This window comes from Electrona antarctica (genome assembly GCF_951216825.1).
Source record: "Electrona antarctica genome assembly, contig: scaffold_52, whole genome shotgun sequence".
Taxonomy (NCBI): Eukaryota; Metazoa; Chordata; class Actinopteri; order Myctophiformes; family Myctophidae; genus Electrona; species Electrona antarctica.
In genome coordinates, this window is record NW_027637999.1 from 378,276 (window position 1) to 404,331 (window position 26,056).

Below are 26,056 nucleotides of genomic sequence, written 5' to 3' on the forward strand. Positions count from 1 at the left end.
GGGGGTCCCTGGCCTATCTTTTCAAACGGGGGTCCCTGGCCTATCTTTTCAAACGGGGGTCCCTGGCCTATCTTTTCAAACGGGGGTCCCTGGCCTATCTTTTCAAACGGGGGTCCCTGGCCTATCTTTTCAAACGGGGGTCCCTGGCCTATCTTTTCTAATGGGGGTCCCTGGCCTATCTTTTCAAACGGGGGTCCCTGGCCTATCTTTTCAAACGGGGGTCCCTGGCCTATCTTTTCAAATGGGGGTCCCTGGCCTATCTTTTCAAACTGGGGTCCCTGGCCTATCTTTTCAAACGGGGGTCCCTGGCCTATCTTTTCAAATGGGGGTCCCTGGCCTATCTTTTCTAATGGTGGTCCCTGGCCTATCTTTTCAAATGGGGGTCCCTGGCCTATCTTTTCTAATGGGGGTCCCTGGTCTATCTTTTCAAACGGGGGTCCCTGGCCTATCTTTTCAAACGGGGGTCCCTGGCCTATCTTTTCAAACGGGGGTCCCTGGCCTATCTTTTCTAATGGGGTTCCCTGGCCTATCTTTTCAAACGGGGGTCCCTGGCCTATCTTTTCAAACGAGGGTCCCTGGCCTATCTTTTCAAATGGGGGTCCCTGGCCTATCTTTTCAAACGGGGGTCCCTGGCCTATCTTTTCAAATGGGGGTCCCTGGCCTATCTTTTCTAATGGGGGTCCCTGGCCTATCTTTTCTAATGGGGGTCCCTGGCCTATCTTTTCTAATGGGGGTCCCTGGCCTATCTTTTCTAATGGGGGTCCCTGGCCTATCTTTTCAAATGGGGGTCCCTGGCCTATCTTTTCAAATGGGGGTCCCTGGCCTATCTTTTCAAAGGGGGTCCCTGGCCTATCTTTTCAAATGGGGGTCCCTGGCCTATCTTTTCTAATGGGGGTCCCTGGCCTATCTTTTCAAACGGGGGTCCCTGGTCTATCTTTTCAAATGGGGGTCCCTGGCCTATCTTTTCAAATGGGGGTCCCTGGCATATCTTTTCAAATGGGGGTCCCTGGCCTATCTTTTCAAATGGGGGTCCCTGGCCTATCTTTTCAAATGGGGGTCCCTGGCCTATCTTTTCTAATGGGGGTCCCTGGTCTATCTTTTCAAACGGGGGTCCCTGGCCTATCTTTTCAAATGTGGGTCCCTGGCCTATCTTTTCAAATGGGGGTCCCTGGTCTATCTTTTCAAACGGGGGTCCCTGGCCTATCTTTTCAAACGGGGGTCCCTGGCCTATCTTTTCAAATGGGGGTCCCTGGCCTATCTTTTCTAATGGGGGTCCCTGGCCTATCTTTTCAAATGGGGGTCCCTGGCCTATCTTTTCAAATGGGGGTCCCTGGTCTATCTTTTCAAACGGGGGTCCCTGGCCTATCTTTTCAAATGGGGGTCCCTGGCCTATCTTTTCAAATGGGGGTCCCTGGCCTATCTTTTCAAATGGGGGTCCCTGGCCTATCTTTTCAAATGGGGGTCCCTGGCCTATCTTTTCAAATGGGGGTCCCTGGCCTATCTTTTCAAATGGGGGTCCCTGGCCTATCTTTTCTAATGGGGGTCCCTGGCCTATCTTTTCAAATGGGGTCCATGGCCTATCTTTTCTAATGGGGGTCCCTGGCCTATCTTTTCTAATGGGGGTCCCTGGCCTATCTTTTCAAATGGGGGTCCCTGGTCTATCTTTTCAAACGGGGGTCCCAGGCCTATCTTTTCAAATGGGGGTCCCTGGCCTATCTTTTCAAATGGGGGTCCCTGGCCTATCTTTTCAAACGGGGGTCCCTGGCCTATCTTTTCAAATGGGGGTCCCTGGCCTATCTTTTCAAATGGGGGTCCCTGGCCTATCTTTTCAAATGGGGGTCCCTGGCCTATCTTTTCTAATGGGGGTCCCTGGTCTATCTTTTCAAACGGGGGTCCCTGGCCTATCTTTTCAAATGTGGGTCCCTGGCCTATCTTTTCAAATGGGGGTCCCTGGTCTATCTTTTCAAACGGGGGTCCCTGGCCTATCTTTTCAAACGGGGGTCCCTGGCCTATCTTTTCAAATGGGGGTCCCTGGCCTATCTTTTCAAATGGGGGTCCCTGGCCTATCTTTTCTAATGGGGGTCCCTGGTCTATCTTTTCAAACGGGGGTCCCTGGCCTATCTTTTCAAATGGGGGTCCCTGGCCTATCTTTTCAAACGGGGGTCCCTGGCCTATCTTTTCAAACGGGGGTCCCTGGCCTATCTTTTCAAACGGGGGTCCCTGGCCTATCTTTTCAAAAGGGGGTCCCTGGCCTATCTTTTCAAATGGGGGTCCCTGGCCTATCTTTTCAAATGGGGGTCCCTGGCCTATCTTTTCTAATGGGGGTCCCTGGCCTATCTTTTCTAATGGGGGTCCCTGGCCTATCTTTTCTAATGGGGGTCCCTGGCCTATCTTTTCTAATGGGGGTCCCTGGCCTATCTTTTCAAACGGGGGTCCCTGGCCTATCTTTTCAAACGGGGGTCCCTGGCCTATCTTTTCAAACGGGGGTCCCTGGCCTATCTTTTCAAACGGGGGTCCCTGGCCTATCTTTTCAAACGGGGGTCCCTGGCCTATCTTTTCTAATGGGGGTCCCTGGCCTATCTTTTCAAACGGGGGTCCCTGGCCTATCTTTTCAAACGGGGGTCCCTGGCCTATCTTTTCAAATGGGGGTCCCTGGCCTATCTTTTCAAACGGGGGTCCCTGGCCTATCTTTTCAAATGGGGGTCCCTGGCCTATCTTTTCTAATGGGGGTCCCTGGCCTATCTTTTCTAATGGGGGTCCCTGGCCTATCTTTTCTAATGGGGGTCCCTGGCCTATCTTTTCTAATGGGGGTCCCTGGCCTATCTTTTCAAATGGGGGTCCCTGGCCTATCTTTTCAAATGGGGGTCCCTGGCCTATCTTTTCTAATGGGGGTCCCTGGTCTATCTTTTCAAACGGGGGTCCCTGGCCTATCTTTTCAAATGTGGGTCCCTGGCCTATCTTTTTCAAATGGGGGTCCCTGGTCTATCTTTTCAAACGGGGGTCCCTGGCCTATCTTTTCAAACGGGGGTCCCTGGCCTATCTTTTCAAATGGGGGTCCCTGGCCTATCTTTTCTAATGGGGGTCCCTGGTCTATCTTTTCAAACGGGGGTCCCTGGCCTACCTTTTCAAATGGGGGTCCCTGGCCTATCTTTTCAAATGGGGGTCCCTGGCCTATCTTTTCAAACTGGGGTCCCTGGCCTATCTTTTCAAACGGGGGTCCCTGGCCTATCTTTTCAAATGGGGGTCCCTGGCCTATCTTTTCTAATGGTGGTCCCTGGCCTATCTTTTCAAATGGGGGTCCCTGGCCTATCTTTTCTAATGGGGGTCCCTGGTCTATCTTTTCAAACGGGGGTCCCTGGCCTATCTTTTCAAACGGGGGTCCCTGGCCTATCTTTTCAAACGAGGGTCCCTGGCCTATCTTTTCAAATGGGGGTCCCTGGCCTATCTTTTCAAACGGGGGTCCCTGGCCTATCTTTTCAAATGGGGGTCCCTGGCCTATCTTTTCTAATGGGGGTCCCTGGCCTATCTTTTCTAATGGGGGTCCCTGGCCTATCTTTTCTAATGGGGGTCCCTGGCCTATCTTTTCAAATGGGGGTCCCTGGCCTATCTTTTCAAATGGGGGTCCCTGGCCTATCTTTTCAAAGGGGGTCCCTGGCCTATCTTTTCAAATGGGGGTCCCTGGCCTATCTTTTCTAATGGGGGTCCCTGGCCTATCTTTTCAAACGGGGGTCCCTGGTCTATCTTTTCAAATGGGGGTCCCTGGCCTATCTTTTCAAATGGGGGTCCCTGGCATATCTTTTCAAATGGGGGTCCCTGGCCTATCTTTTCAAATGGGGGTCCCTGGCCTATCTTTTCAAATGGGGGTCCCTGGCCTATCTTTTCTAATGGGGGTCCCTGGTCTATCTTTTCAAACGGGGGTCCCTGGCCTATCTTTTCAAATGTGGGTCCCTGGCCTATCTTTTCAAATGGGGGTCCCTGGTCTATCTTTTCAAACGGGGGTCCCTGGCCTATCTTTTCAAACGGGGGTCCCTGGCCTATCTTTTCAAATGGGGGTCCCTGGCCTATCTTTTCTAATGGGGGTCCCTGGCCTATCTTTTCAAATGGGGGTCCCTGGCCTATCTTTTCAAATGGGGGTCCCTGGTCTATCTTTTCAAACGGGGGTCCCTGGCCTATCTTTTCAAATGGGGGTCCCTGGCCTATCTTTTCAAATGGGGGTCCCTGGCCTATCTTTTCAAATGGGGGTCCCTGGCCTATCTTTTCAAATGGGGGTCCCTGGCCTATCTTTTCAAATGGGGGTCCCTGGCCTATCTTTTCAAATGGGGGTCCCTGGCCTATCTTTTCTAATGGGGGTCCCTGGCCTATCTTTTCAAATGGGGGTCCATGGCCTATCTTTTCTAATGGGGGTCCCTGGTCTATCTTTTCAAACGGGGGTCCCTGGCCTATCTTTTCAAATGTGGGTCCCTGGCCTATCTTTTCAAATGGGGGTCCCTGGCCTATCTTTTCAAACGGGGGTCCCTGGCCTATCTTTTCAAATGGGGGTCCCTGGCCTATCTTTTCAAATGGGGGTCCCTGGCCTATCTTTTCAAATGGGGGTCCCTGGCCTATCTTTTCTAACGGGGGTCCCTGGTCTATCTTTTCAAACGGGGGTCCCTGGCCTATCTTTTCAAATGTGGGTCCCTGGCCTATCTTTTCAAATGGGGGTCCCTGGTCTATCTTTTCAAACGGGGGTCCCTGGCCTATCTTTTCAAACGGGGGTCCCTGGCCTATCTTTTCAAATGGGGGTCCCTGGCCTATCTTTTCTAATGGGGGTCCCTGGCCTATCTTTTCAAATGGGGGTCCCTGGCCTATCTTTTCTAATGGGGGTCCCTGGTCTATCTTTTCAAACGGGGGTCCCTGGCCTATCTTTTCAAACGGGGGTCCCTGGCCTATCTTTTCAAACGGGGGTCCCTGGCCTATCTTTTCAAACGGGGGTCCCTGGCCTATCTTTTCTAATGGGGGTCCCTGGCCTATCTTTTCTAATGGGGGTCCCTGGCCTATCTTTTCTAATGGGGGTCCCTGGCCTATCTTTTCTAATGGGGGTCCCTGGCCTATCTTTTCAAATGGGGGTCCCTGGCCTATCTTTTCAAATGGGGGTCCCTGGCCTATCTTTTCAAATGGGGGTCCCTGGCCTATCTTTTCAAATGGGGGTCCCTGGCCTATCTTTTCTAATGGTGGTCCCTGGCCTATCTTTTCTAATGGGGGTCCCTGGCCTATCTTTTCTAATGGGGGTCCCTGGCCTATCTTTTCAAATGGGGGTCCATGGCCTATCTTTTCAAATGGGGGTCCCTGGCCTATCTTTTCAAATGGGGGTCCCTGGCCTATCTTTTCAAATGGGGGTCCCTGGCCTATCTTTTCAAATGGGGGTCCCTGGCCTATCTTTTCTAATGGGGGTCCCTGGTCTATCTTTTCAAACGGGGGTCCCTGGCCTATCTTTTCAAATGTGGGTCCCTGGCCTATCTTTTCAAATGGGGGTCCCTGGTCTATCTTTTCAAACGGGGGTCCCTGGCCTATCTTTTCAAACGGGGGTCCCTGGCCTATCTTTTCAAATGGGGGTCCCTGGCCTATCTTTTCTAATGGGGGTCCCTGGTCTATCTTTTCAAACGGGGGTCCCTGGCCTATCTTTTCAAATGGGGGTCCCTGGCCTATCTTTTCAAATGGGGGTCCCTGGCCTATCTTTTCAAACGGGGGTCCCTGGCCTATCTTTTCAAATGGGGGTCCCTGGCCTATCTTTTCAAATGGGGGTCCCTGGCCTATCTTTTCAAATGGGGGTCCCTGGCCTATCTTTTCTAACGGGGGTCCCTGGTCTATCTTTTCAAACGGGGGTCCCTGGCCTATCTTTTCAAATGTGGGTCCCTGGCCTATCTTTTCAAATGGGGGTCCCTGGTCTATCTTTTCAAACGGGGGTCCCTGGCCTATCTTTTCAAACGGGGGTCCCTGGCCTATCTTTTCAAATGGGGGTCCCTGGCCTATCTTTTCTAATGGGGGTCCCTGGCCTATCTTTTCAAATGGGGGTCCCTGGCCTATCTTTTCTAATGGGGGTCCCTGGTCTATCTTTTCAAACGGGGGTCCCTGGCCTATCTTTTCAAACGGGGGTCCCTGGCCTATCTTTTCAAACGGGGGTCCCTGGCCTATCTTTTCAAACGGGGGTCCCTGGCCTATCTTTTCTAATGGGGGTCCCTGGCCTATCTTTTCTAATGGGGGTCCCTGGCCTATCTTTTCTAATGGGGGTCCCTGGCCTATCTTTTCTAATGGGGGTCCCTGGCCTATCTTTTCAAATGGGGGTCCCTGGCCTATCTTTTCAAATGGGGGTCCCTGGCCTATCTTTTCAAATGGGGGTCCCTGGCCTATCTTTTCAAATGGGGGTCCCTGGCCTATCTTTTCAAATGGGGGTCCCTGGCCTATCTTTTCTAATGGGGGTCCCTGGCCTATCTTTTCTAATGGGGGTCCCTGGCCTATCTTTTCTAATGGGGGTCCCTGGCCTATCTTTTCAAATGGGGGTCCATGGCCTATCTTTTCAAATGGGGGTCCCTGGCCTATCTTTTCAAATGGGGGTCCCTGGCCTATCTTTTCAAATGGGGGTCCCTGGCCTATCTTTTCAAATGGGGGTCCCTGGCCTATCTTTTCTAATGGGGGTCCCTGGTCTATCTTTTCAAACGGGGGTCCCTGGCCTATCTTTTCAAATGTGGGTCCCTGGCCTATCTTTTCAAATGGGGGTCCCTGGTCTATCTTTTCAAACGGGGGTCCCTGGCCTATCTTTTCAAACGGGGGTCCCTGGCCTATCTTTTCAAATGGGGGTCCCTGGCCTATCTTTTCTAATGGGGGTCCCTGGTCTATCTTTTCAAACGGGGGTCCCTGGCCTATCTTTTCAAATGGGGGTCCCTGGCCTATCTTTTCAAATGGGGGTCCCTGGCCTATCTTTTCAAACTGGGGTCCCTGGCCTATCTTTTCAAATGGGGGTCCCTGGCCTATCTTTTCAAATGGGGGTCCCTGGCCTATCTTTTCTAATGGGGGTCCCTGGCCTATCTTTTCAAATGGGGGTCCCTGGCCTATCTTTTCTAATGGGGGTCCCTGGCCTATCTTTTCAAATGGGGGTCCCTGGCCTATCTTTTCTAATGGGGGTCCCTGGTCTATCTTTTCAAACGGGGGTCCCTGGCCTATCTTTTCAAATGGGGGTCCCTGGCCTATCTTTTCAAATGGGGGTCCCTGGCCTATCTTTTCAAACGGGGGTCCCTGGCCTATCTTTTCAAACGGGGGTCCCTGGCCTATCTTTTCAAACGGGGGTCCCTGGCCTATCTTTTCAAACGGGGGTCCCTGGCCTATCTTTTCAAATGGGGGTCCCTGGCCTATCTTTTCTAATGGGGGTCCCTGGCCTATCTTTTCTAATGGGGGTCCCTGGCCTATCTTTTCTAATGGGGGTCCCTGGCCTATCTTTTCTAATGGGGGTCCCTGGCCTATCTTTTCAAATGGGGGACCCTGGCCTATCTTTTCTAATGGGGGTCCCTGGCCTATCTTTTCAAACGGGGGTCCCTGGCCTATCTTTTCAAACGGGGGTCCCTGGCCTATCTTTTCAAACGGGGGTCCCTGGCCTATCTTTTCAAATGGGGGTCCCTGGCCTATCTTTTCAAATGGGGGTCCCTGGCCTATCTTTTCAAATGGGGGTCCCTGGCCTATCTTTTCTAATGGGGGTCCCTGGCCTATCTTTTCTAATGGGGGTCCCTGGCCTATCTTATCTAATGGGGGTCCCTGGCCTATCTTTTCTAATGGGGGTCCCTGGCCTATCTTTTCAAACGGGGGTCCCTGGCCTATCTTTTCAAACGGGGGTCCCTGGCCTATCTTTTCAAACGGGGGTCCCTGGCCTATCTTTTCAAACGGGGGTCCCTGGTCTATCTTTTCAAACGGGGGTCCCTGCCTTATCTTTTCAAACGGGGGTCCCTGGCCTATCTTTTCAAATGGGGGTCCCTGGCCTATCTTTTCTAATGGGGGTCCCTGGCCTATCTTTTCAAATGGGGGTCCCTGGCCTATCTTTTCTAATGGGGGTCCCTGGTCTATCTTTTCAAACGGGGGTCCCTGGCCTATCTTTTCAAATGGGGGTCCCTGGCCTATCTTTTCAAATGGGGGTCCCTGGCCTATCTTTTCAAACGGGGGTCCCTGGCCTATCTTTTCAAACGGGGGTCCCTGGCCTATCTTTTCAAATGGGGGTCCCTGGCCTATCTTTTCAAATGGGGGTCCCTGGCCTATCTTTTCAAATGGGGGTCCCTGGCCTATCTTTTCTAATGGGGGTCCCTGGCCTATCTTTTCTAATGGGGGTCCCTGGCCTATCTTTTCTAATGGGGGTCCCTGGCCTATCTTTTCAAACGGGGGTCCCTGGCCTATCTTTTCAAACGGGGGTCCCTGGCCTATCTTTTCAAACGGGGGTCCCTGGCCTATCTTTTCAAACGGGGGTCCCTGGCCTATCTTTTCAAACGGGGGTCCCTGGCCTATCTTTTCTAATGGGGGTCCCTGGCCTATCTTTTCAAAGGGGGTCCCTGGTCTATCTTTTCAAATGGGGGTCCCTGGCCTATCTTTTCAAATGGGGGTCCCTGGCCTATCTTTTCAAATGGGGGTCCCTGGCCTATCTTTTCAAATGGGGGTCCCTGGCCTATCTTTTCAAATGGGGGTCCCTGGCCTATCTTTTCTAATGGGGGTCCCTGGTCTATCTTTTCAAACGGGGGTCCCTGGCCTATCTTTTAAAATGTGGGTCCCTGGCCTATCTTTTCTAATGGGGGTCCCTGGTCTATCTTTTCAAACGGGGGTCCCTGGCCTATCTTTTCAAATGTGGGTCCCTGGCCTATCTTTTCAAATGGGGGTCCCTGGTCTATCTTTTCAAACGGGGGTCCCTGGCCTATCTTTTCAAACGGGGGTCCCTGGCCTATCTTTTCAAATGGGGGTCCCTGGCCTATCTTTTCTAATGGGGGTCCCTGGCCTATCTTTTCAAATGGGGGTCCCTGGCCTATCTTTTCTAATGGGGGTCCCTGGTCTATCTTTTCAAACGGGGGTCCCTGGCCTATCTTTTCAAATGGGGGTCCCTGGCCTATCTTTTCAAACGGGGGTCCCTGGCCTATCTTTTCAAATGGGGGTCCCTGGCCTATCTTTTCAAATGGGGGTCCCTGGCCTATCTTTTCAAATGGGGGTCCCTGGCCTATCTTTTCTAATGGGGGTCCCTGGTCTATCTTTTCAAACGGGGGTCCCTGGCCTATCTTTTCAAATGGGGGTCCCTGGCCTATCTTTTCAAACGGGGGTCCCTGGCCTATCTTTTCAAACGGGGGTCCCTGGCCTATCTTTTCAAACGGGGGTCCCTGGCCTATCTTTTCAAAAGGGGGTCCCTGGCCTATCTTTTCAAATGGGGGTCCCTGGCCTATCTTTTCAAATGGGGGTCCCTGGCCTATCTTTTCTAATGGGGGTCCCTGGCCTATCTTTTCTAATGGGGGTCCCTGGCCTATCTTTTCTAATGGGGGTCCCTGGCCTATCTTTTCTAATGGGGGTCCCTGGCCTATCTTTTCAAACGGGGGTCCCTGGCCTATCTTTTCAAACGGGGGTCCCTGGCCTATCTTTTCAAACGGGGGTCCCTGGCCTATCTTTTCAAACGGGGGTCCCTGGCCTATCTTTTCAAACGGGGGTCCCTGGCCTATCTTTTCTAATGGGGGTCCCTGGCCTATCTTTTCAAACGGGGGTCCCTGGCCTATCTTTTCAAACGGGGGTCCCTGGCCTATCTTTTCAAATGGGGGTCCCTGGCCTATCTTTTCAAACGGGGGTCCCTGGCCTATCTTTTCAAATGGGGGTCCCTGGCCTATCTTTTCTAATGGGGGTCCCTGGCCTATCTTTTCTAATGGGGGTCCCTGGCCTATCTTTTCTAATGGGGGTCCCTGGCCTATCTTTTCTAATGGGGGTCCCTGGCCTATCTTTTCAAATGGGGGTCCCTGGCCTATCTTTTCAAATGGGGGTCCCTGGCCTATCTTTTCTAATGGGGGTCCCTGGTCTATCTTTTCAAACGGGGGTCCCTGGCCTATCTTTTCAAATGTGGGTCCCTGGCCTATCTTTTTCAAATGGGGGTCCCTGGTCTATCTTTTCAAACGGGGGTCCCTGGCCTATCTTTTCAAACGGGGGTCCCTGGCCTATCTTTTCAAATGGGGGTCCCTGGCCTATCTTTTCTAATGGGGGTCCCTGGTCTATCTTTTCAAACGGGGGTCCCTGGCCTACCTTTTCAAATGGGGGTCCCTGGCCTATCTTTTCAAATGGGGGTCCCTGGCCTATCTTTTCAAACTGGGGTCCCTGGCCTATCTTTTCAAACGGGGGTCCCTGGCCTATCTTTTCAAATGGGGGTCCCTGGCCTATCTTTTCTAATGGTGGTCCCTGGCCTATCTTTTCAAATGGGGGTCCCTGGCCTATCTTTTCTAATGGGGGTCCCTGGTCTATCTTTTCAAACGGGGGTCCCTGGCCTATCTTTTCAAACGGGGGTCCCTGGCCTATCTTTTCAAACGAGGGTCCCTGGCCTATCTTTTCAAATGGGGGTCCCTGGCCTATCTTTTCAAACGGGGGTCCCTGGCCTATCTTTTCAAATGGGGGTCCCTGGCCTATCTTTTCTAATGGGGGTCCCTGGCCTATCTTTTCTAATGGGGGTCCCTGGCCTATCTTTTCTAATGGGGGTCCCTGGCCTATCTTTTCAAATGGGGGTCCCTGGCCTATCTTTTCAAATGGGGGTCCCTGGCCTATCTTTTCAAAGGGGGTCCCTGGCCTATCTTTTCAAATGGGGGTCCCTGGCCTATCTTTTCTAATGGGGGTCCCTGGCCTATCTTTTCAAACGGGGGTCCCTGGTCTATCTTTTCAAATGGGGGTCCCTGGCCTATCTTTTCAAATGGGGGTCCCTGGCATATCTTTTCAAATGGGGGTCCCTGGCCTATCTTTTCAAATGGGGGTCCCTGGCCTATCTTTTCAAATGGGGGTCCCTGGCCTATCTTTTCTAATGGGGGTCCCTGGTCTATCTTTTCAAACGGGGGTCCCTGGCCTATCTTTTCAAATGTGGGTCCCTGGCCTATCTTTTCAAATGGGGGTCCCTGGTCTATCTTTTCAAACGGGGGTCCCTGGCCTATCTTTTCAAACGGGGGTCCCTGGCCTATCTTTTCAAATGGGGGTCCCTGGCCTATCTTTTCTAATGGGGGTCCCTGGCCTATCTTTTCAAATGGGGGTCCCTGGCCTATCTTTTCAAATGGGGGTCCCTGGTCTATCTTTTCAAACGGGGGTCCCTGGCCTATCTTTTCAAATGGGGGTCCCTGGCCTATCTTTTCAAATGGGGGTCCCTGGCCTATCTTTTCAAATGGGGGTCCCTGGCCTATCTTTTCAAATGGGGGTCCCTGGCCTATCTTTTCAAATGGGGGTCCCTGGCCTATCTTTTCAAATGGGGGTCCCTGGCCTATCTTTTCTAATGGGGGTCCCTGGCCTATCTTTTCAAATGGGGGTCCATGGCCTATCTTTTCTAATGGGGGTCCCTGGTCTATCTTTTCAAACGGGGGTCCCTGGCCTATCTTTTCAAATGTGGGTCCCTGGCCTATCTTTTCAAATGGGGGTCCCTGGCCTATCTTTTCAAACGGGGGTCCCTGGCCTATCTTTTCAAATGGGGGTCCCTGGCCTATCTTTTCAAATGGGGGTCCCTGGCCTATCTTTTCAAATGGGGGTCCCTGGCCTATCTTTTCTAACGGGGGTCCCTGGTCTATCTTTTCAAACGGGGGTCCCTGGCCTATCTTTTCAAATGTGGGTCCCTGGCCTATCTTTTCAAATGGGGGTCCCTGGTCTATCTTTTCAAACGGGGGTCCCTGGCCTATCTTTTCAAACGGGGGTCCCTGGCCTATCTTTTCAAATGGGGGTCCCTGGCCTATCTTTTCTAATGGGGGTCCCTGGCCTATCTTTTCAAATGGGGGTCCCTGGCCTATCTTTTCTAATGGGGGTCCCTGGTCTATCTTTTCAAACGGGGGTCCCTGGCCTATCTTTTCAAACGGGGGTCCCTGGCCTATCTTTTCAAACGGGGGTCCCTGGCCTATCTTTTCAAACGGGGGTCCCTGGCCTATCTTTTCTAATGGGGGTCCCTGGCCTATCTTTTCTAATGGGGGTCCCTGGCCTATCTTTTCTAATGGGGGTCCCTGGCCTATCTTTTCTAATGGGGGTCCCTGGCCTATCTTTTCAAATGGGGGTCCCTGGCCTATCTTTTCAAATGGGGGTCCCTGGCCTATCTTTTCAAATGGGGGTCCCTGGCCTATCTTTTCAAATGGGGGTCCCTGGCCTATCTTTTCTAATGGTGGTCCCTGGCCTATCTTTTCTAATGGGGGTCCCTGGCCTATCTTTTCTAATGGGGGTCCCTGGCCTATCTTTTCAAATGGGGGTCCATGGCCTATCTTTTCAAATGGGGGTCCCTGGCCTATCTTTTCAAATGGGGGTCCCTGGCCTATCTTTTCAAATGGGGGTCCCTGGCCTATCTTTTCAAATGGGGGTCCCTGGCCTATCTTTTCTAATGGGGGTCCCTGGTCTATCTTTTCAAACGGGGGTCCCTGGCCTATCTTTTCAAATGTGGGTCCCTGGCCTATCTTTTCAAATGGGGGTCCCTGGTCTATCTTTTCAAACGGGGGTCCCTGGCCTATCTTTTCAAACGGGGGTCCCTGGCCTATCTTTTCAAATGGGGGTCCCTGGCCTATCTTTTCTAATGGGGGTCCCTGGTCTATCTTTTCAAACGGGGGTCCCTGGCCTATCTTTTCAAATGGGGGTCCCTGGCCTATCTTTTCAAATGGGGGTCCCTGGCCTATCTTTTCAAACGGGGGTCCCTGGCCTATCTTTTCAAATGGGGGTCCCTGGCCTATCTTTTCAAATGGGGGTCCCTGGCCTATCTTTTCAAATGGGGGTCCCTGGCCTATCTTTTCTAACGGGGGTCCCTGGTCTATCTTTTCAAACGGGGGTCCCTGGCCTATCTTTTCAAATGTGGGTCCCTGGCCTATCTTTTCAAATGGGGGTCCCTGGTCTATCTTTTCAAACGGGGGTCCCTGGCCTATCTTTTCAAACGGGGGTCCCTGGCCTATCTTTTCAAATGGGGGTCCCTGGCCTATCTTTTCTAATGGGGGTCCCTGGCCTATCTTTTCAAATGGGGGTCCCTGGCCTATCTTTTCTAATGGGGGTCCCTGGTCTATCTTTTCAAACGGGGGTCCCTGGCCTATCTTTTCAAACGGGGGTCCCTGGCCTATCTTTTCAAACGGGGGTCCCTGGCCTATCTTTTCAAACGGGGGTCCCTGGCCTATCTTTTCTAATGGGGGTCCCTGGCCTATCTTTTCTAATGGGGGTCCCTGGCCTATCTTTTCTAATGGGGGTCCCTGGCCTATCTTTTCTAATGGGGGTCCCTGGCCTATCTTTTCAAATGGGGGTCCCTGGCCTATCTTTTCAAATGGGGGTCCCTGGCCTATCTTTTCAAATGGGGGTCCCTGGCCTATCTTTTCAAATGGGGGTCCCTGGCCTATCTTTTCAAATGGGGGTCCCTGGCCTATCTTTTCTAATGGGGGTCCCTGGCCTATCTTTTCTAATGGGGGTCCCTGGCCTATCTTTTCTAATGGGGGTCCCTGGCCTATCTTTTCAAATGGGGGTCCATGGCCTATCTTTTCAAATGGGGGTCCCTGGCCTATCTTTTCAAATGGGGGTCCCTGGCCTATCTTTTCAAATGGGGGTCCCTGGCCTATCTTTTCAAATGGGGGTCCCTGGCCTATCTTTTCTAATGGGGGTCCCTGGTCTATCTTTTCAAACGGGGGTCCCTGGCCTATCTTTTCAAATGTGGGTCCCTGGCCTATCTTTTCAAATGGGGGTCCCTGGTCTATCTTTTCAAACGGGGGTCCCTGGCCTATCTTTTCAAACGGGGGTCCCTGGCCTATCTTTTCAAATGGGGGTCCCTGGCCTATCTTTTCTAATGGGGGTCCCTGGTCTATCTTTTCAAACGGGGGTCCCTGGCCTATCTTTTCAAATGGGGGTCCCTGGCCTATCTTTTCAAATGGGGGTCCCTGGCCTATCTTTTCAAACTGGGGTCCCTGGCCTATCTTTTCAAATGGGGGTCCCTGGCCTATCTTTTCAAATGGGGGTCCCTGGCCTATCTTTTCTAATGGGGGTCCCTGGCCTATCTTTTCAAATGGGGGTCCCTGGCCTATCTTTTCTAATGGGGGTCCCTGGCCTATCTTTTCAAATGGGGGTCCCTGGCCTATCTTTTCTAATGGGGGTCCCTGGTCTATCTTTTCAAACGGGGGTCCCTGGCCTATCTTTTCAAATGGGGGTCCCTGGCCTATCTTTTCAAATGGGGGTCCCTGGCCTATCTTTTCAAACGGGGGTCCCTGGCCTATCTTTTCAAACGGGGGTCCCTGGCCTATCTTTTCAAACGGGGGTCCCTGGCCTATCTTTTCAAACGGGGGTCCCTGGCCTATCTTTTCAAATGGGGGTCCCTGGCCTATCTTTTCTAATGGGGGTCCCTGGCCTATCTTTTCTAATGGGGGTCCCTGGCCTATCTTTTCTAATGGGGGTCCCTGGCCTATCTTTTCTAATGGGGGTCCCTGGCCTATCTTTTCAAATGGGGGACCCTGGCCTATCTTTTCTAATGGGGGTCCCTGGCCTATCTTTTCAAACGGGGGTCCCTGGCCTATCTTTTCAAACGGGGGTCCCTGGCCTATCTTTTCAAACGGGGGTCCCTGGCCTATCTTTTCAAATGGGGGTCCCTGGCCTATCTTTTCAAATGGGGGTCCCTGGCCTATCTTTTCAAATGGGGGTCCCTGGCCTATCTTTTCTAATGGGGGTCCCTGGCCTATCTTTTCTAATGGGGGTCCCTGGCCTATCTTATCTAATGGGGGTCCCTGGCCTATCTTTTCTAATGGGGGTCCCTGGCCTATCTTTTCAAACGGGGGTCCCTGGCCTATCTTTTCAAACGGGGGTCCCTGGCCTATCTTTTCAAACGGGGGTCCCTGGCCTATCTTTTCAAACGGGGGTCCCTGGCCTATCTTTTCAAACGGGGGTCCCTGGCCTATCTTTTCAAACGGGGGTCCCTGGCCTATCTTTTCTAATGGGGGTCCCTGGCCTATCTTTTCAAAGGGGGTCCCTGGCCTATCTTTTCAAATGGGGGTCCCTGGCCTATCTTTCAAATGGGGGTCCCTGGCCTATCTTTTCTAATGGGGGTCCCTGGCCTATCTTTTCAAATGGGGGTCTCTGGCCTATCTTTTCTAATGGGGGTCCCTGGCCTATCTTTTCAAACGGGGGTCCCTGGTCTATCTTTTCAAATGGGGGTCCCTGGCCTATCTTTTCTAATGGGGGTCCCTGGTCTATCTTTTCAAACGGGGGTCCCTGGCCTATCTTTTCAAATGTGGGTCCCTGGCCTATCTTTTCAAATGGGGGTCCCTGGTCTATCTTTTCAAACGGGGGTCCCTGGCCTATCTTTTCAAACGGGGGTCCCTGGCCTATCTTTGCAAATGGGGGTCCCTGGCCTATCTTTTCTAATGGGGGTCCCTGGCCTATCTTTTCAAATGGGGGTCCCTGGCCTATCTTTTCTAATGGGGGTCCCTGGTCTATCTTTTCAAACGGGGGTCCCTGGCCTATCTTTTCAAATGGGGGTCCCTGGCCTATCTTTTCAAATGGGGGTCCCTGGCCTATCTTTTCAAACGGGGGTCCCTGGCCTATCTTTTCAAACGGGGGTCCCTGGCCTATCTTTTCAAATGGGGGTCCCTGGCCTATCTTTTCAAATGGGGGTCCCTGGCCTATCTTTTCAAATGGGGGTCCCTGGCCTATCTTTTCTAATGGGGGTCCCTGGTCTATCTTTTCAAACGGGGGTCCCTGGCCTATCTTTTAAAATGTGGGTCCCTGGCCTATCTTTTCTAATGGGGGTCCCTGGTCTATCTTTTCAAACGGGGGTCCCTGTCCTATCTTTTCAAATGGGGGTCCCTGGCCTATCTTTTCAAATGGGGGTCCCTGGCCTATCTTTTCAAACGGGGGTCCCTGGCCTATCTTTTCAAACGGGGGTCCCTGGCCTATCTTTTCTAATGGGGGTCCCTGGTCTATCTTTTCAAACGGGGGTCCCTGGCCTATCTTTTCTAATGGGGGTCCCTGGCCTATCTTTTCAAAGGGGGTCCCTGGCCTATCTTTTCAAATGGGGGTCCCTGGCCTATCTTTTCAAATGGGGGTCCCTGGCCTATCTTTTCTAATGGGGGTCCCTGGCCTATCTTTTCAAATGGGGGTCCCTGGCCTATCTTTTCTAATGGGGGTCCCTGGCCTATCTTTTCAAACGGGGGTCCCTGGCCTATCTTTTCAAATGGGGGTCCCTGGCCTATCTTTTCTAATGGGGGTCCCTGGTCTATCTTTTCAAATGGGGGTCCCTGGCCTATCTTTTCAAATGGGGGTCCCTGGCCTATCTTTTCTAATGGGGGTCCCTGGTCTATCTTTTCAAACGGGGGTCCCTGGCCTATCTTTTCAAATGGGGGTCCCTGGCCTATCTTTTCAAATGGGGGTCCCTGGCCTATCTTTTCAAACGGGGGTCCCTGGCCTATCTTTTCAAACGGGGGTCCCTGGCCTATCTTTTCAAACGGGGGTCCCTGACCTATCTTTTCAAATGGGGGTCCCTGGCCTATCTTTTCAAATGGGGGTCCCTGGCCTATCTTTTCTAATGGGGGTCCCTGGCCTATCTTTTCTAATGGGGGTCCCTGGCCTATCTTTTCTAATGGGGGTCCCTGGCCTATCTTTTCTAATGGGGGTCCCTGGCCTATCTTTTCAAACGGGGGTCCCTGGCCTATCTTTTCAAACGGGGGTCCCTGGCCTATCTTTTCAAACGGGGGTCCCTGGCCTATCTTTTCAAACGGGGGTCCCTGGCCTATCTTTTCAAACGGGGGTCCCTGGCCTATCTTTTCTAATGGGGGTCCCTGGCCTATCTTTTCAAAGGGGGTCCCTGGTCTATCTTTTCAAATGGGGGTCCCTGGCCTATCTTTTCAAATGGGGGTCCCTGGCCTATCTTTTCAAATGGGGGTCCCTGGCCTATCTTTTCAAATGGGGGTCCCTGGCCTATCTTTTCAAATGGGGGTCCCTGGCCTATCTTTTCTAATGGGGGTCCCTGGTCTATCTTTTCAAACGGGGGTCCCTGGCCTATCTTTTAAAATGTGGGTCCCTGGCCTATCTTTTCTAATGGGGGTCCCTGGTCTATCTTTTCAAACGGGGGTCCCTGGCCTATCTTTTCAAATGTGGGTCCCTGGCCTATCTTTTCAAATGGGGGTCCCTGGTCTATCTTTTCAAACGGGGGTCCCTGGCCTATCTTTTCAAACGGGGGTCCCTGGCCTATCTTTTCAAATGGGGGTCCCTGGCCTATCTTTTCTAATGGGGGTCCCTGGCCTATCTTTTCAAATGGGGGTCCCTGGCCTATCTTTTCTAATGGGGGTCCCTGGTCTATCTTTTCAAACGGGGGTCCCTGGCCTATCTTTTCAAATGGGGGTCCCTGGCCTATCTTTTCAAATGGGGGTCCCTGGCCTATCTTTTCAAATGGGGGTCCCTGGCCTATCTTTTCTAATGGGGGTCCCTGGCCTATCTTTTCAAACGGGGGTCCCTGGCCTATCTTTTCAAACGGGGGTCCCTGGCCTATCTTTTCAAATGGGGGTCCCTGGCCTATCTTTTCAAATGGGGGTCCCTGGCCTATCTTTTCAAATGGGGGTCCCTGGCCTATCTTTTCAAATGGGGGTCCCTGGCCTATCTTTTCTAATGGGGGTCCCTGGCCTATCTTTTCTAATGGGGGTCCCTGGCCTATCTTTTCTAATGGGGGTCCCTGGCCTATCTTTTCAAACGGGGGTCCCTGGCCTATCTTTTCAAATGGGGGTCCCTGGCCTATCTTTTCAAATGGGGGTCCCTGGCCTATCTTTTCTAATGGGGGTCCCTGGCCTATCTTTTCTAATGGGGGTCCCTGGCCTATCTTTTCTAATGGGGGTCCCTGGCCTATCTTTTCAAACGGGGGTCCCTGGCCTATCTTTTCAAACGGGGGTCCCTGGCCTATCTTTTCAAACGGGGGTCCCTGGCCTATCTTTTCAAACGGGGGTCCCTGGCCTATCTTTTCTAATGGGGGTCCCTGGCCTATCTTTTCAAAGGGGGTCCCTGGCCTATCTTTTCAAATGGGGGTCCCTGGTCTATCTTTTCAAATGGGGGTCCCTGGCCTATCTTTTCTAATGGGGGTCCCTGGCCTATCTTTTCAAACGGGGGTCCCTGGTCTATCTTTTCAAATGGGGGTCCCTGGCCTATCTTTTCAAATGGGGGTCCCTGGCCTATCTTTTCAAATGGGGGTCCCTGGCCTATCTTTTCAAATGGGGGTCCCTGGCCTATCTTTTCAAATGGGGGTCCCTGGCCTATCTTTTCTAATGGGGGTCCCTGGTCTATCTTTTCAAACGGGGGTCCCTGGCCTATCTTTTCAAATGTGGGTCCCTGGCCTATCTTTTCAAATGGGGGTCCCTGGTCTATCTTTTCAAACGGGGGTCCCTGCCTTATCTTTTCAAACGGGGGTCCCTGGCCTATCTTTTCAAATGGGGGTCCCTGGCCTATCTTTTCTAATGGGGGTCCCTGGCCTATCTTTTCAAATGGGGGTCCCTGGCCTATCTTTTCTAATGGGGGTCCCTGGTCTATCTTTTCAAACGGGGGTCCCTGGCCTATCTTTTCAAATGGGGGTCCCTGGCCTATCTTTTCAAATGGGGGTCCCTGGCCTATCTTTTCAAACGGGGGTCCCTGGCCTATCTTTTCAAACGGGGGTCCCTGGCCTATCTTTTCAAATGGGGGTCCCTGGCCTATCTTTTCAAATGGGGGTCCCTGGCCTATCTTTTCAAATGGGGGTCCCTGGCCTATCTTTTCTAATGGGGGTCCCTGGCCTATCTTTTCTAATGGGGGTCCCTGGCCTATCTTTTCTAATGGGGGTCCCTGGCCTATCTTTTCAAACGGGGGTCCCTGGCCTATCTTTTCAAACGGGGGTCCCTGGCCTATCTTTTCAAACGGGGGTCCCTGGCCTATCTTTTCAAACGGGGGTCCCTGGCCTATCTTTTCAAACGGGGGTCCCTGGCCTATCTTTTCTAATGGGGGTCCCTGGCCTATCTTTTCAAAGGGGGTCCCTGGTCTATCTTTTCAAATGGGGGTCCCTGGCCTATCTTTTCAAATGGGGGTCCCTGGCCTATCTTTTCAAATGGGGGTCCCTGGCCTATCTTTTCAAATGGGGGTCCCTGGCCTATCTTTTCAAATGGGGGTCCCTGGCCTATCTTTTCTAATGGGGGTCCCTGGTCTATCTTTTCAAACGGGGGTCCCTGGCCTATCTTTTAAAATGTGGGTCCCTGGCCTATCTTTTCTAATGGGGGTCCCTGGTCTATCTTTTCAAACGGGGGTCCCTGGCCTATCTTTTCAAATGTGGGTCCCTGGCCTATCTTTTCAAATGGGGGTCCCTGGTCTATCTTTTCAAACGGGGGTCCCTGGCCTATCTTTTCAAACGGGGGTCCCTGGCCTATCTTTTCAAATGGGGGTCCCTGGCCTATCTTTTCTAATGGGGGTCCCTGGCCTATCTTTTCAAATGGGGGTCCCTGGCCTATCTTTTCTAATGGGGGTCCCTGGTCTATCTTTTCAAACGGGGGTCCCTGGCCTATCTTTTCAAATGGGGGTCCCTGGCCTATCTTTTCAAACGGGGGTCCCTGGCCTATCTTTTCAAATGGGGGTCCCTGGCCTATCTTTTCAAATGGGGGTCCCTGGCCTATCTTTTCAAATGGGGGTCCCTGGCCTATCTTTTCTAATGGGGGTCCCTGGTCTATCTTTTCAAACGGAGGTCCCTGGCCTATCTTTTCAAATGTGGGTCCCTGGCCTATCTTTTCAAATGGGGGTCCCTGGCCTATCTTTTCAAATGGGGGTCCCTGGTCTATCTTTTCAAACGGGGGTCCCTGGCCTATCTTTTCAAACGGGGGTCCCTGGCCTATCTTTTCTAATGGGGGTCCCTGGCCTATCTTTTCAAACGGGGGTCCCTGGCCTATCTTTTCAAATGGGGGTCCCTGGCCTATCTTTTCAAATGGGGGTCCCTGGCCTATCTTTTCAAATGGGGGTCCCTGGCCTATCTTTTCAAACTGGGGTCCCTGGCCTATCTTTTCAAATGGGGGTCCCTGGCCTATCTTTTCAAATGGGGGTCCCTGGCCTATCTTTTCTAATGGGGGTCCCTGGCCTATCTTTTCAAATGGGGGTCCCTGGCCTATCTTTTCTAATGGGGGTCCCTGGCCTATCTTTTCAAATGGGGGTCCCTGGCCTATCTTTTCTAATGGGGGTCCCTGGTCTATCTTTTCAAACGGGGGTCCCTGGCCTATCTTTTCAAATGGGGGTCCCTGGCCTATCTTTTCAAATGGGGGTCCCTGGCCTATCTTTTCAAACGGGGGTCCCTGGCCTATCTTTTCAAACGGGGGTCCCTGGCCTATCTTTTCAAACGGGGGTCCCTGGCCTATCTTTTCAAACGGGGGTCCCTGGCCTATCTTTTCAAATGGGGGTCCCTGGCCTATCTTTTCTAATGGGGGTCCCTGGCCTATCTTTTCTAATGGGGGTCCCTGGCCTATCTTTTCTAATGGGGGTCCCTGGCCTATCTTTTCTAATGGGGGTCCCTGGCCTATCTTTTCAAATGGGGGACCCTGGCCTATCTTTTCTAATGGGGGTCCCTGGCCTATCTTTTCAAACGGGGGTCCCTGGCCTATCTTTTCAAACGGGGGTCCCTGGCCTATCTTTTCAAACGGGGGTCCCTGGCCTATCTTTTCAAATGGGGGTCCCTGGCCTATCTTTTCAAATGGGGGTCCCTGGCCTATCTTTTCAAATGGGGGTCCCTGGCCTATCTTTTCTAATGGGGGTCCCTGGCCTATCTTTTCTAATGGGGGTCCCTGGCCTATCTTATCTAATGGGGGTCCCTGGCCTATCTTTTCTAATGGGGGTCCCTGGCCTATCTTTTCAAACGGGGGTCCCTGGCCTATCTTTTCAAACGGGGGTCCCTGGCCTATCTTTTCAAACGGGGGTCCCTGGCCTATCTTTTCAAACGGGGGTCCCTGGCCTATCTTTTCAAACGGGGGTCCCTGGCCTATCTTTTCAAACGGGGGTCCCTGGCCTATCTTTTCTAATGGGGGTCCCTGGCCTATCTTTTCAAAGGGGGTCCCTGGCCTATCTTTTCAAATGGGGGTCCCTGGCCTATCTTTCAAATGGGGGTCCCTGGCCTATCTTTTCTAATGGGGGTCCCTGGCCTATCTTTTCAAATGGGGGTCTCTGGCCTATCTTTTCTAATGGGGGTCCCTGGCCTATCTTTTCAAACGGGGGTCCCTGGTCTATCTTTTCAAATGGGGGTCCCTGGCCTATCTTTTCTAATGGGGGTCCCTGGTCTATCTTTTCAAACGGGGGTCCCTGGCCTATCTTTTCAAATGTGGGTCCCTGGCCTATCTTTTCAAATGGGGGTCCCTGGTCTATCTTTTCAAACGGGGGTCCCTGGCCTATCTTTTCAAACGGGGGTCCCTGGCCTATCTTTGCAAATGGGGGTCCCTGGCCTATCTTTTCTAATGGGGGTCCCTGGCCTATCTTTTCAAATGGGGGTCCCTGGCCTATCTTTTCTAATGGGGGTCCCTGGTCTATCTTTTCAAACGGGGGTCCCTGGCCTATCTTTTCAAATGGGGGTCCCTGGCCTATCTTTTCAAATGGGGGTCCCTGGCCTATCTTTTCAAACGGGGGTCCCTGGCCTATCTTTTCAAACGGGGGTCCCTGGCCTATCTTTTCAAATGGGGGTCCCTGGCCTATCTTTTCAAATGGGGGTCCCTGGCCTATCTTTTCAAATGGGGGTCCCTGGCCTATCTTTTCTAATGGGGGTCCCTGGTCTATCTTTTCAAACGGGGGTCCCTGGCCTATCTTTTAAAATGTGGGTCCCTGGCCTATCTTTTCTAATGGGGGTCCCTGGTCTATCTTTTCAAACGGGGGTCCCTGTCCTATCTTTTCAAATGGGGGTCCCTGGCCTATCTTTTCAAATGGGGGTCCCTGGCCTATCTTTTCAAACGGGGGTCCCTGGCCTATCTTTTCAAACGGGGGTCCCTGGCCTATCTTTTCTAATGGGGGTCCCTGGTCTATCTTTTCAAACGGGGGTCCCTGGCCTATCTTTTCTAATGGGGGTCCCTGGCCTATCTTTTCAAAGGGGGTCCCTGGCCTATCTTTTCAAATGGGGGTCCCTGGCCTATCTTTTCAAATGGGGGTCCCTGGCCTATCTTTTCTAATGGGGGTCCCTGGCCTATCTTTTCAAATGGGGGTCCCTGGCCTATCTTTTCTAATGGGGGTCCCTGGCCTATCTTTTCAAACGGGGGTCCCTGGCCTATCTTTTCAAATGGGGGTCCCTGGCCTATCTTTTCTAATGGGGGTCCCTGGTCTATCTTTTCAAATGGGGGTCCCTGGCCTATCTTTTCAAATGGGGGTCCCTGGCCTATCTTTTCTAATGGGGGTCCCTGGTCTATCTTTTCAAACGGGGGTCCCTGGCCTATCTTTTCAAATGGGGGTCCCTGGCCTATCTTTTCAAATGGGGGTCCCTGGCCTATCTTTTCAAACGGGGGTCCCTGGCCTATCTTTTCAAACGGGGGTCCCTGGCCTATCTTTTCAAACGGGGGTCCCTGACCTATCTTTTCAAATGGGGGTCCCTGGCCTATCTTTTCAAATGGGGGTCCCTGGCCTATCTTTTCTAATGGGGGTCCCTGGCCTATCTTTTCTAATGGGGGTCCCTGGCCTATCTTTTCTAATGGGGGTCCCTGGCCTATCTTTTCTAATGGGGGTCCCTGGCCTATCTTTTCAAACGGGGGTCCCTGGCCTATCTTTTCAAACGGGGGTCCCTGGCCTATCTTTTCAAACGGGGGTCCCTGGCCTATCTTTTCAAACGGGGGTCCCTGGCCTATCTTTTCAAACGGGGGTCCCTGGCCTATCTTTTCTAATGGGGGTCCCTGGCCTATCTTTTCAAAGGGGGTCCCTGGTCTATCTTTTCAAATGGGGGTCCCTGGCCTATCTTTTCAAATGGGGGTCCCTGGCCTATCTTTTCAAATGGGGGTCCCTGGCCTATCTTTTCAAATGGGGGTCCCTGGCCTATCTTTTCAAATGGGGGTCCCTGGCCTATCTTTTCTAATGGGGGTCCCTGGTCTATCTTTTCAAACGGGGGTCCCTGGCCTATCTTTTAAAATGTGGGTCCCTGGCCTATCTTTTCTAATGGGGGTCCCTGGTCTATCTTTTCAAACGGGGGTCCCTGGCCTATCTTTTCAAATGTGGGTCCCTGGCCTATCTTTTCAAATGGGGGTCCCTGGTCTATCTTTTCAAACGGGGGTCCCTGGCCTATCTTTTCAAACGGGGGTCCCTGGCCTATCTTTTCAAATGGGGGTCCCTGGCCTATCTTTTCTAATGGGGGTCCCTGGCCTATCTTTTCAAATGGGGGTCCCTGGCCTATCTTTTCTAATGGGGGTCCCTGGTCTATCTTTTCAAACGGGGGTCCCTGGCCTATCTTTTCAAATGGGGGTCCCTGGCCTATCTTTTCAAATGGGGGTCCCTGGCCTATCTTTTCAAATGGGGGTCCCTGGCCTATCTTTTCTAATGGGGGTCCCTGGCCTATCTTTTCAAACGGGGGTCCCTGGCCTATCTTTTCAAACGGGGGTCCCTGGCCTATCTTTTCAAATGGGGGTCCCTGGCCTATCTTTTCAAATGGGGGTCCCTGGCCTATCTTTTCAAATGGGGGTCCCTGGCCTATCTTTTCAAATGGGGGTCCCTGGCCTATCTTTTCTAATGGGGGTCCCTGGCCTATCTTTTCTAATGGGGGTCCCTGGCCTATCTTTTCTAATGGGGGTCCCTGGCCTATCTTTTCAAACGGGGGTCCCTGGCCTATCTTTTCAAATGGGGGTCCCTGGCCTATCTTTTCAAATGGGGGTCCCTGGCCTATCTTTTCTAATGGGGGTCCCTGGCCTATCTTTTCTAATGGGGGTCCCTGGCCTATCTTTTCTAATGGGGGTCCCTGGCCTATCTTTTCAAACGGGGGTCCCTGGCCTATCTTTTCAAACGGGGGTCCCTGGCCTATCTTTTCAAACGGGGGTCCCTGGCCTATCTTTTCAAACGGGGGTCCCTGGCCTATCTTTTCTAATGGGGGTCCCTGGCCTATCTTTTCAAAGGGGGTCCCTGGCCTATCTTTTCAAATGGGGGTCCCTGGTCTATCTTTTCAAATGGGGGTCCCTGGCCTATCTTTTCTAATGGGGGTCCCTGGCCTATCTTTTCAAACGGGGGTCCCTGGTCTATCTTTTCAAATGGGGGTCCCTGGCCTATCTTTTCAAATGGGGGTCCCTGGCCTATCTTTTCAAATGGGGGTCCCTGGCCTATCTTTTCAAATGGGGGTCCCTGGCCTATCTTTTCAAATGGGGGTCCCTGGCCTATCTTTTCTAATGGGGGTCCCTGGTCTATCTTTTCAAACGGGGGTCCCTGGCCTATCTTTTCAAATGTGGGTCCCTGGCCTATCTTTTCAAATGGGGGTCCCTGGTCTATCTTTTCAAACGGGGGTCCCTGCCTTATCTTTTCAAACGGGGGTCCCTGGCCTATCTTTTCAAATGGGGGTCCCTGGCCTATCTTTTCTAATGGGGGTCCCTGGCCTATCTTTTCAAATGGGGGTCCCTGGCCTATCTTTTCTAATGGGGGTCCCTGGTCTATCTTTTCAAACGGGGGTCCCTGGCCTATCTTTTCAAATGGGGGTCCCTGGCCTATCTTTTCAAATGGGGGTCCCTGGCCTATCTTTTCAAACGGGGGTCCCTGGCCTATCTTTTCAAACGGGGGTCCCTGGCCTATCTTTTCAAATGGGGGTCCCTGGCCTATCTTTTCAAATGGGGGTCCCTGGCCTATCTTTTCAAATGGGGGTCCCTGGCCTATCTTTTCTAATGGGGGTCCCTGGCCTATCTTTTCTAATGGGGGTCCCTGGCCTATCTTTTCTAATGGGGGTCCCTGGCCTATCTTTTCAAACGGGGGTCCCTGGCCTATCTTTTCAAACGGGGGTCCCTGGCCTATCTTTTCAAACGGGGGTCCCTGGCCTATCTTTTCAAACGGGGGTCCCTGGCCTATCTTTTCAAACGGGGGTCCCTGGCCTATCTTTTCTAATGGGGGTCCCTGGCCTATCTTTTCAAAGGGGGTCCCTGGTCTATCTTTTCAAATGGGGGTCCCTGGCCTATCTTTTCAAATGGGGGTCCCTGGCCTATCTTTTCAAATGGGGGTCCCTGGCCTATCTTTTCAAATGGGGGTCCCTGGCCTATCTTTTCAAATGGGGGTCCCTGGCCTATCTTTTCTAATGGGGGTCCCTGGTCTATCTTTTCAAACGGGGGTCCCTGGCCTATCTTTTAAAATGTGGGTCCCTGGCCTATCTTTTCTAATGGGGGTCCCTGGTCTATCTTTTCAAACGGGGGTCCCTGGCCTATCTTTTCAAATGTGGGTCCCTGGCCTATCTTTTCAAATGGGGGTCCCTGGTCTATCTTTTCAAACGGGGGTCCCTGGCCTATCTTTTCAAACGGGGGTCCCTGGCCTATCTTTTCAAATGGGGGTCCCTGGCCTATCTTTTCTAATGGGGGTCCCTGGCCTATCTTTTCAAATGGGGGTCCCTGGCCTATCTTTTCTAATGGGGGTCCCTGGTCTATCTTTTCAAACGGGGGTCCCTGGCCTATCTTTTCAAATGGGGGTCCCTGGCCTATCTTTTCAAACGGGGGTCCCTGGCCTATCTTTTCAAATGGGGGTCCCTGGCCTATCTTTTCAAATGGGGGTCCCTGGCCTATCTTTTCAAATGGGGGTCCCTGGCCTATCTTTTCTAATGGGGGTCCCTGGTCTATCTTTTCAAACGGAGGTCCCTGGCCTATCTTTTCAAATGTGGGTCCCTGGCCTATCTTTTCAAATGGGGGTCCCTGGCCTATCTTTTCAAATGGGGGTCCCTGGTCTA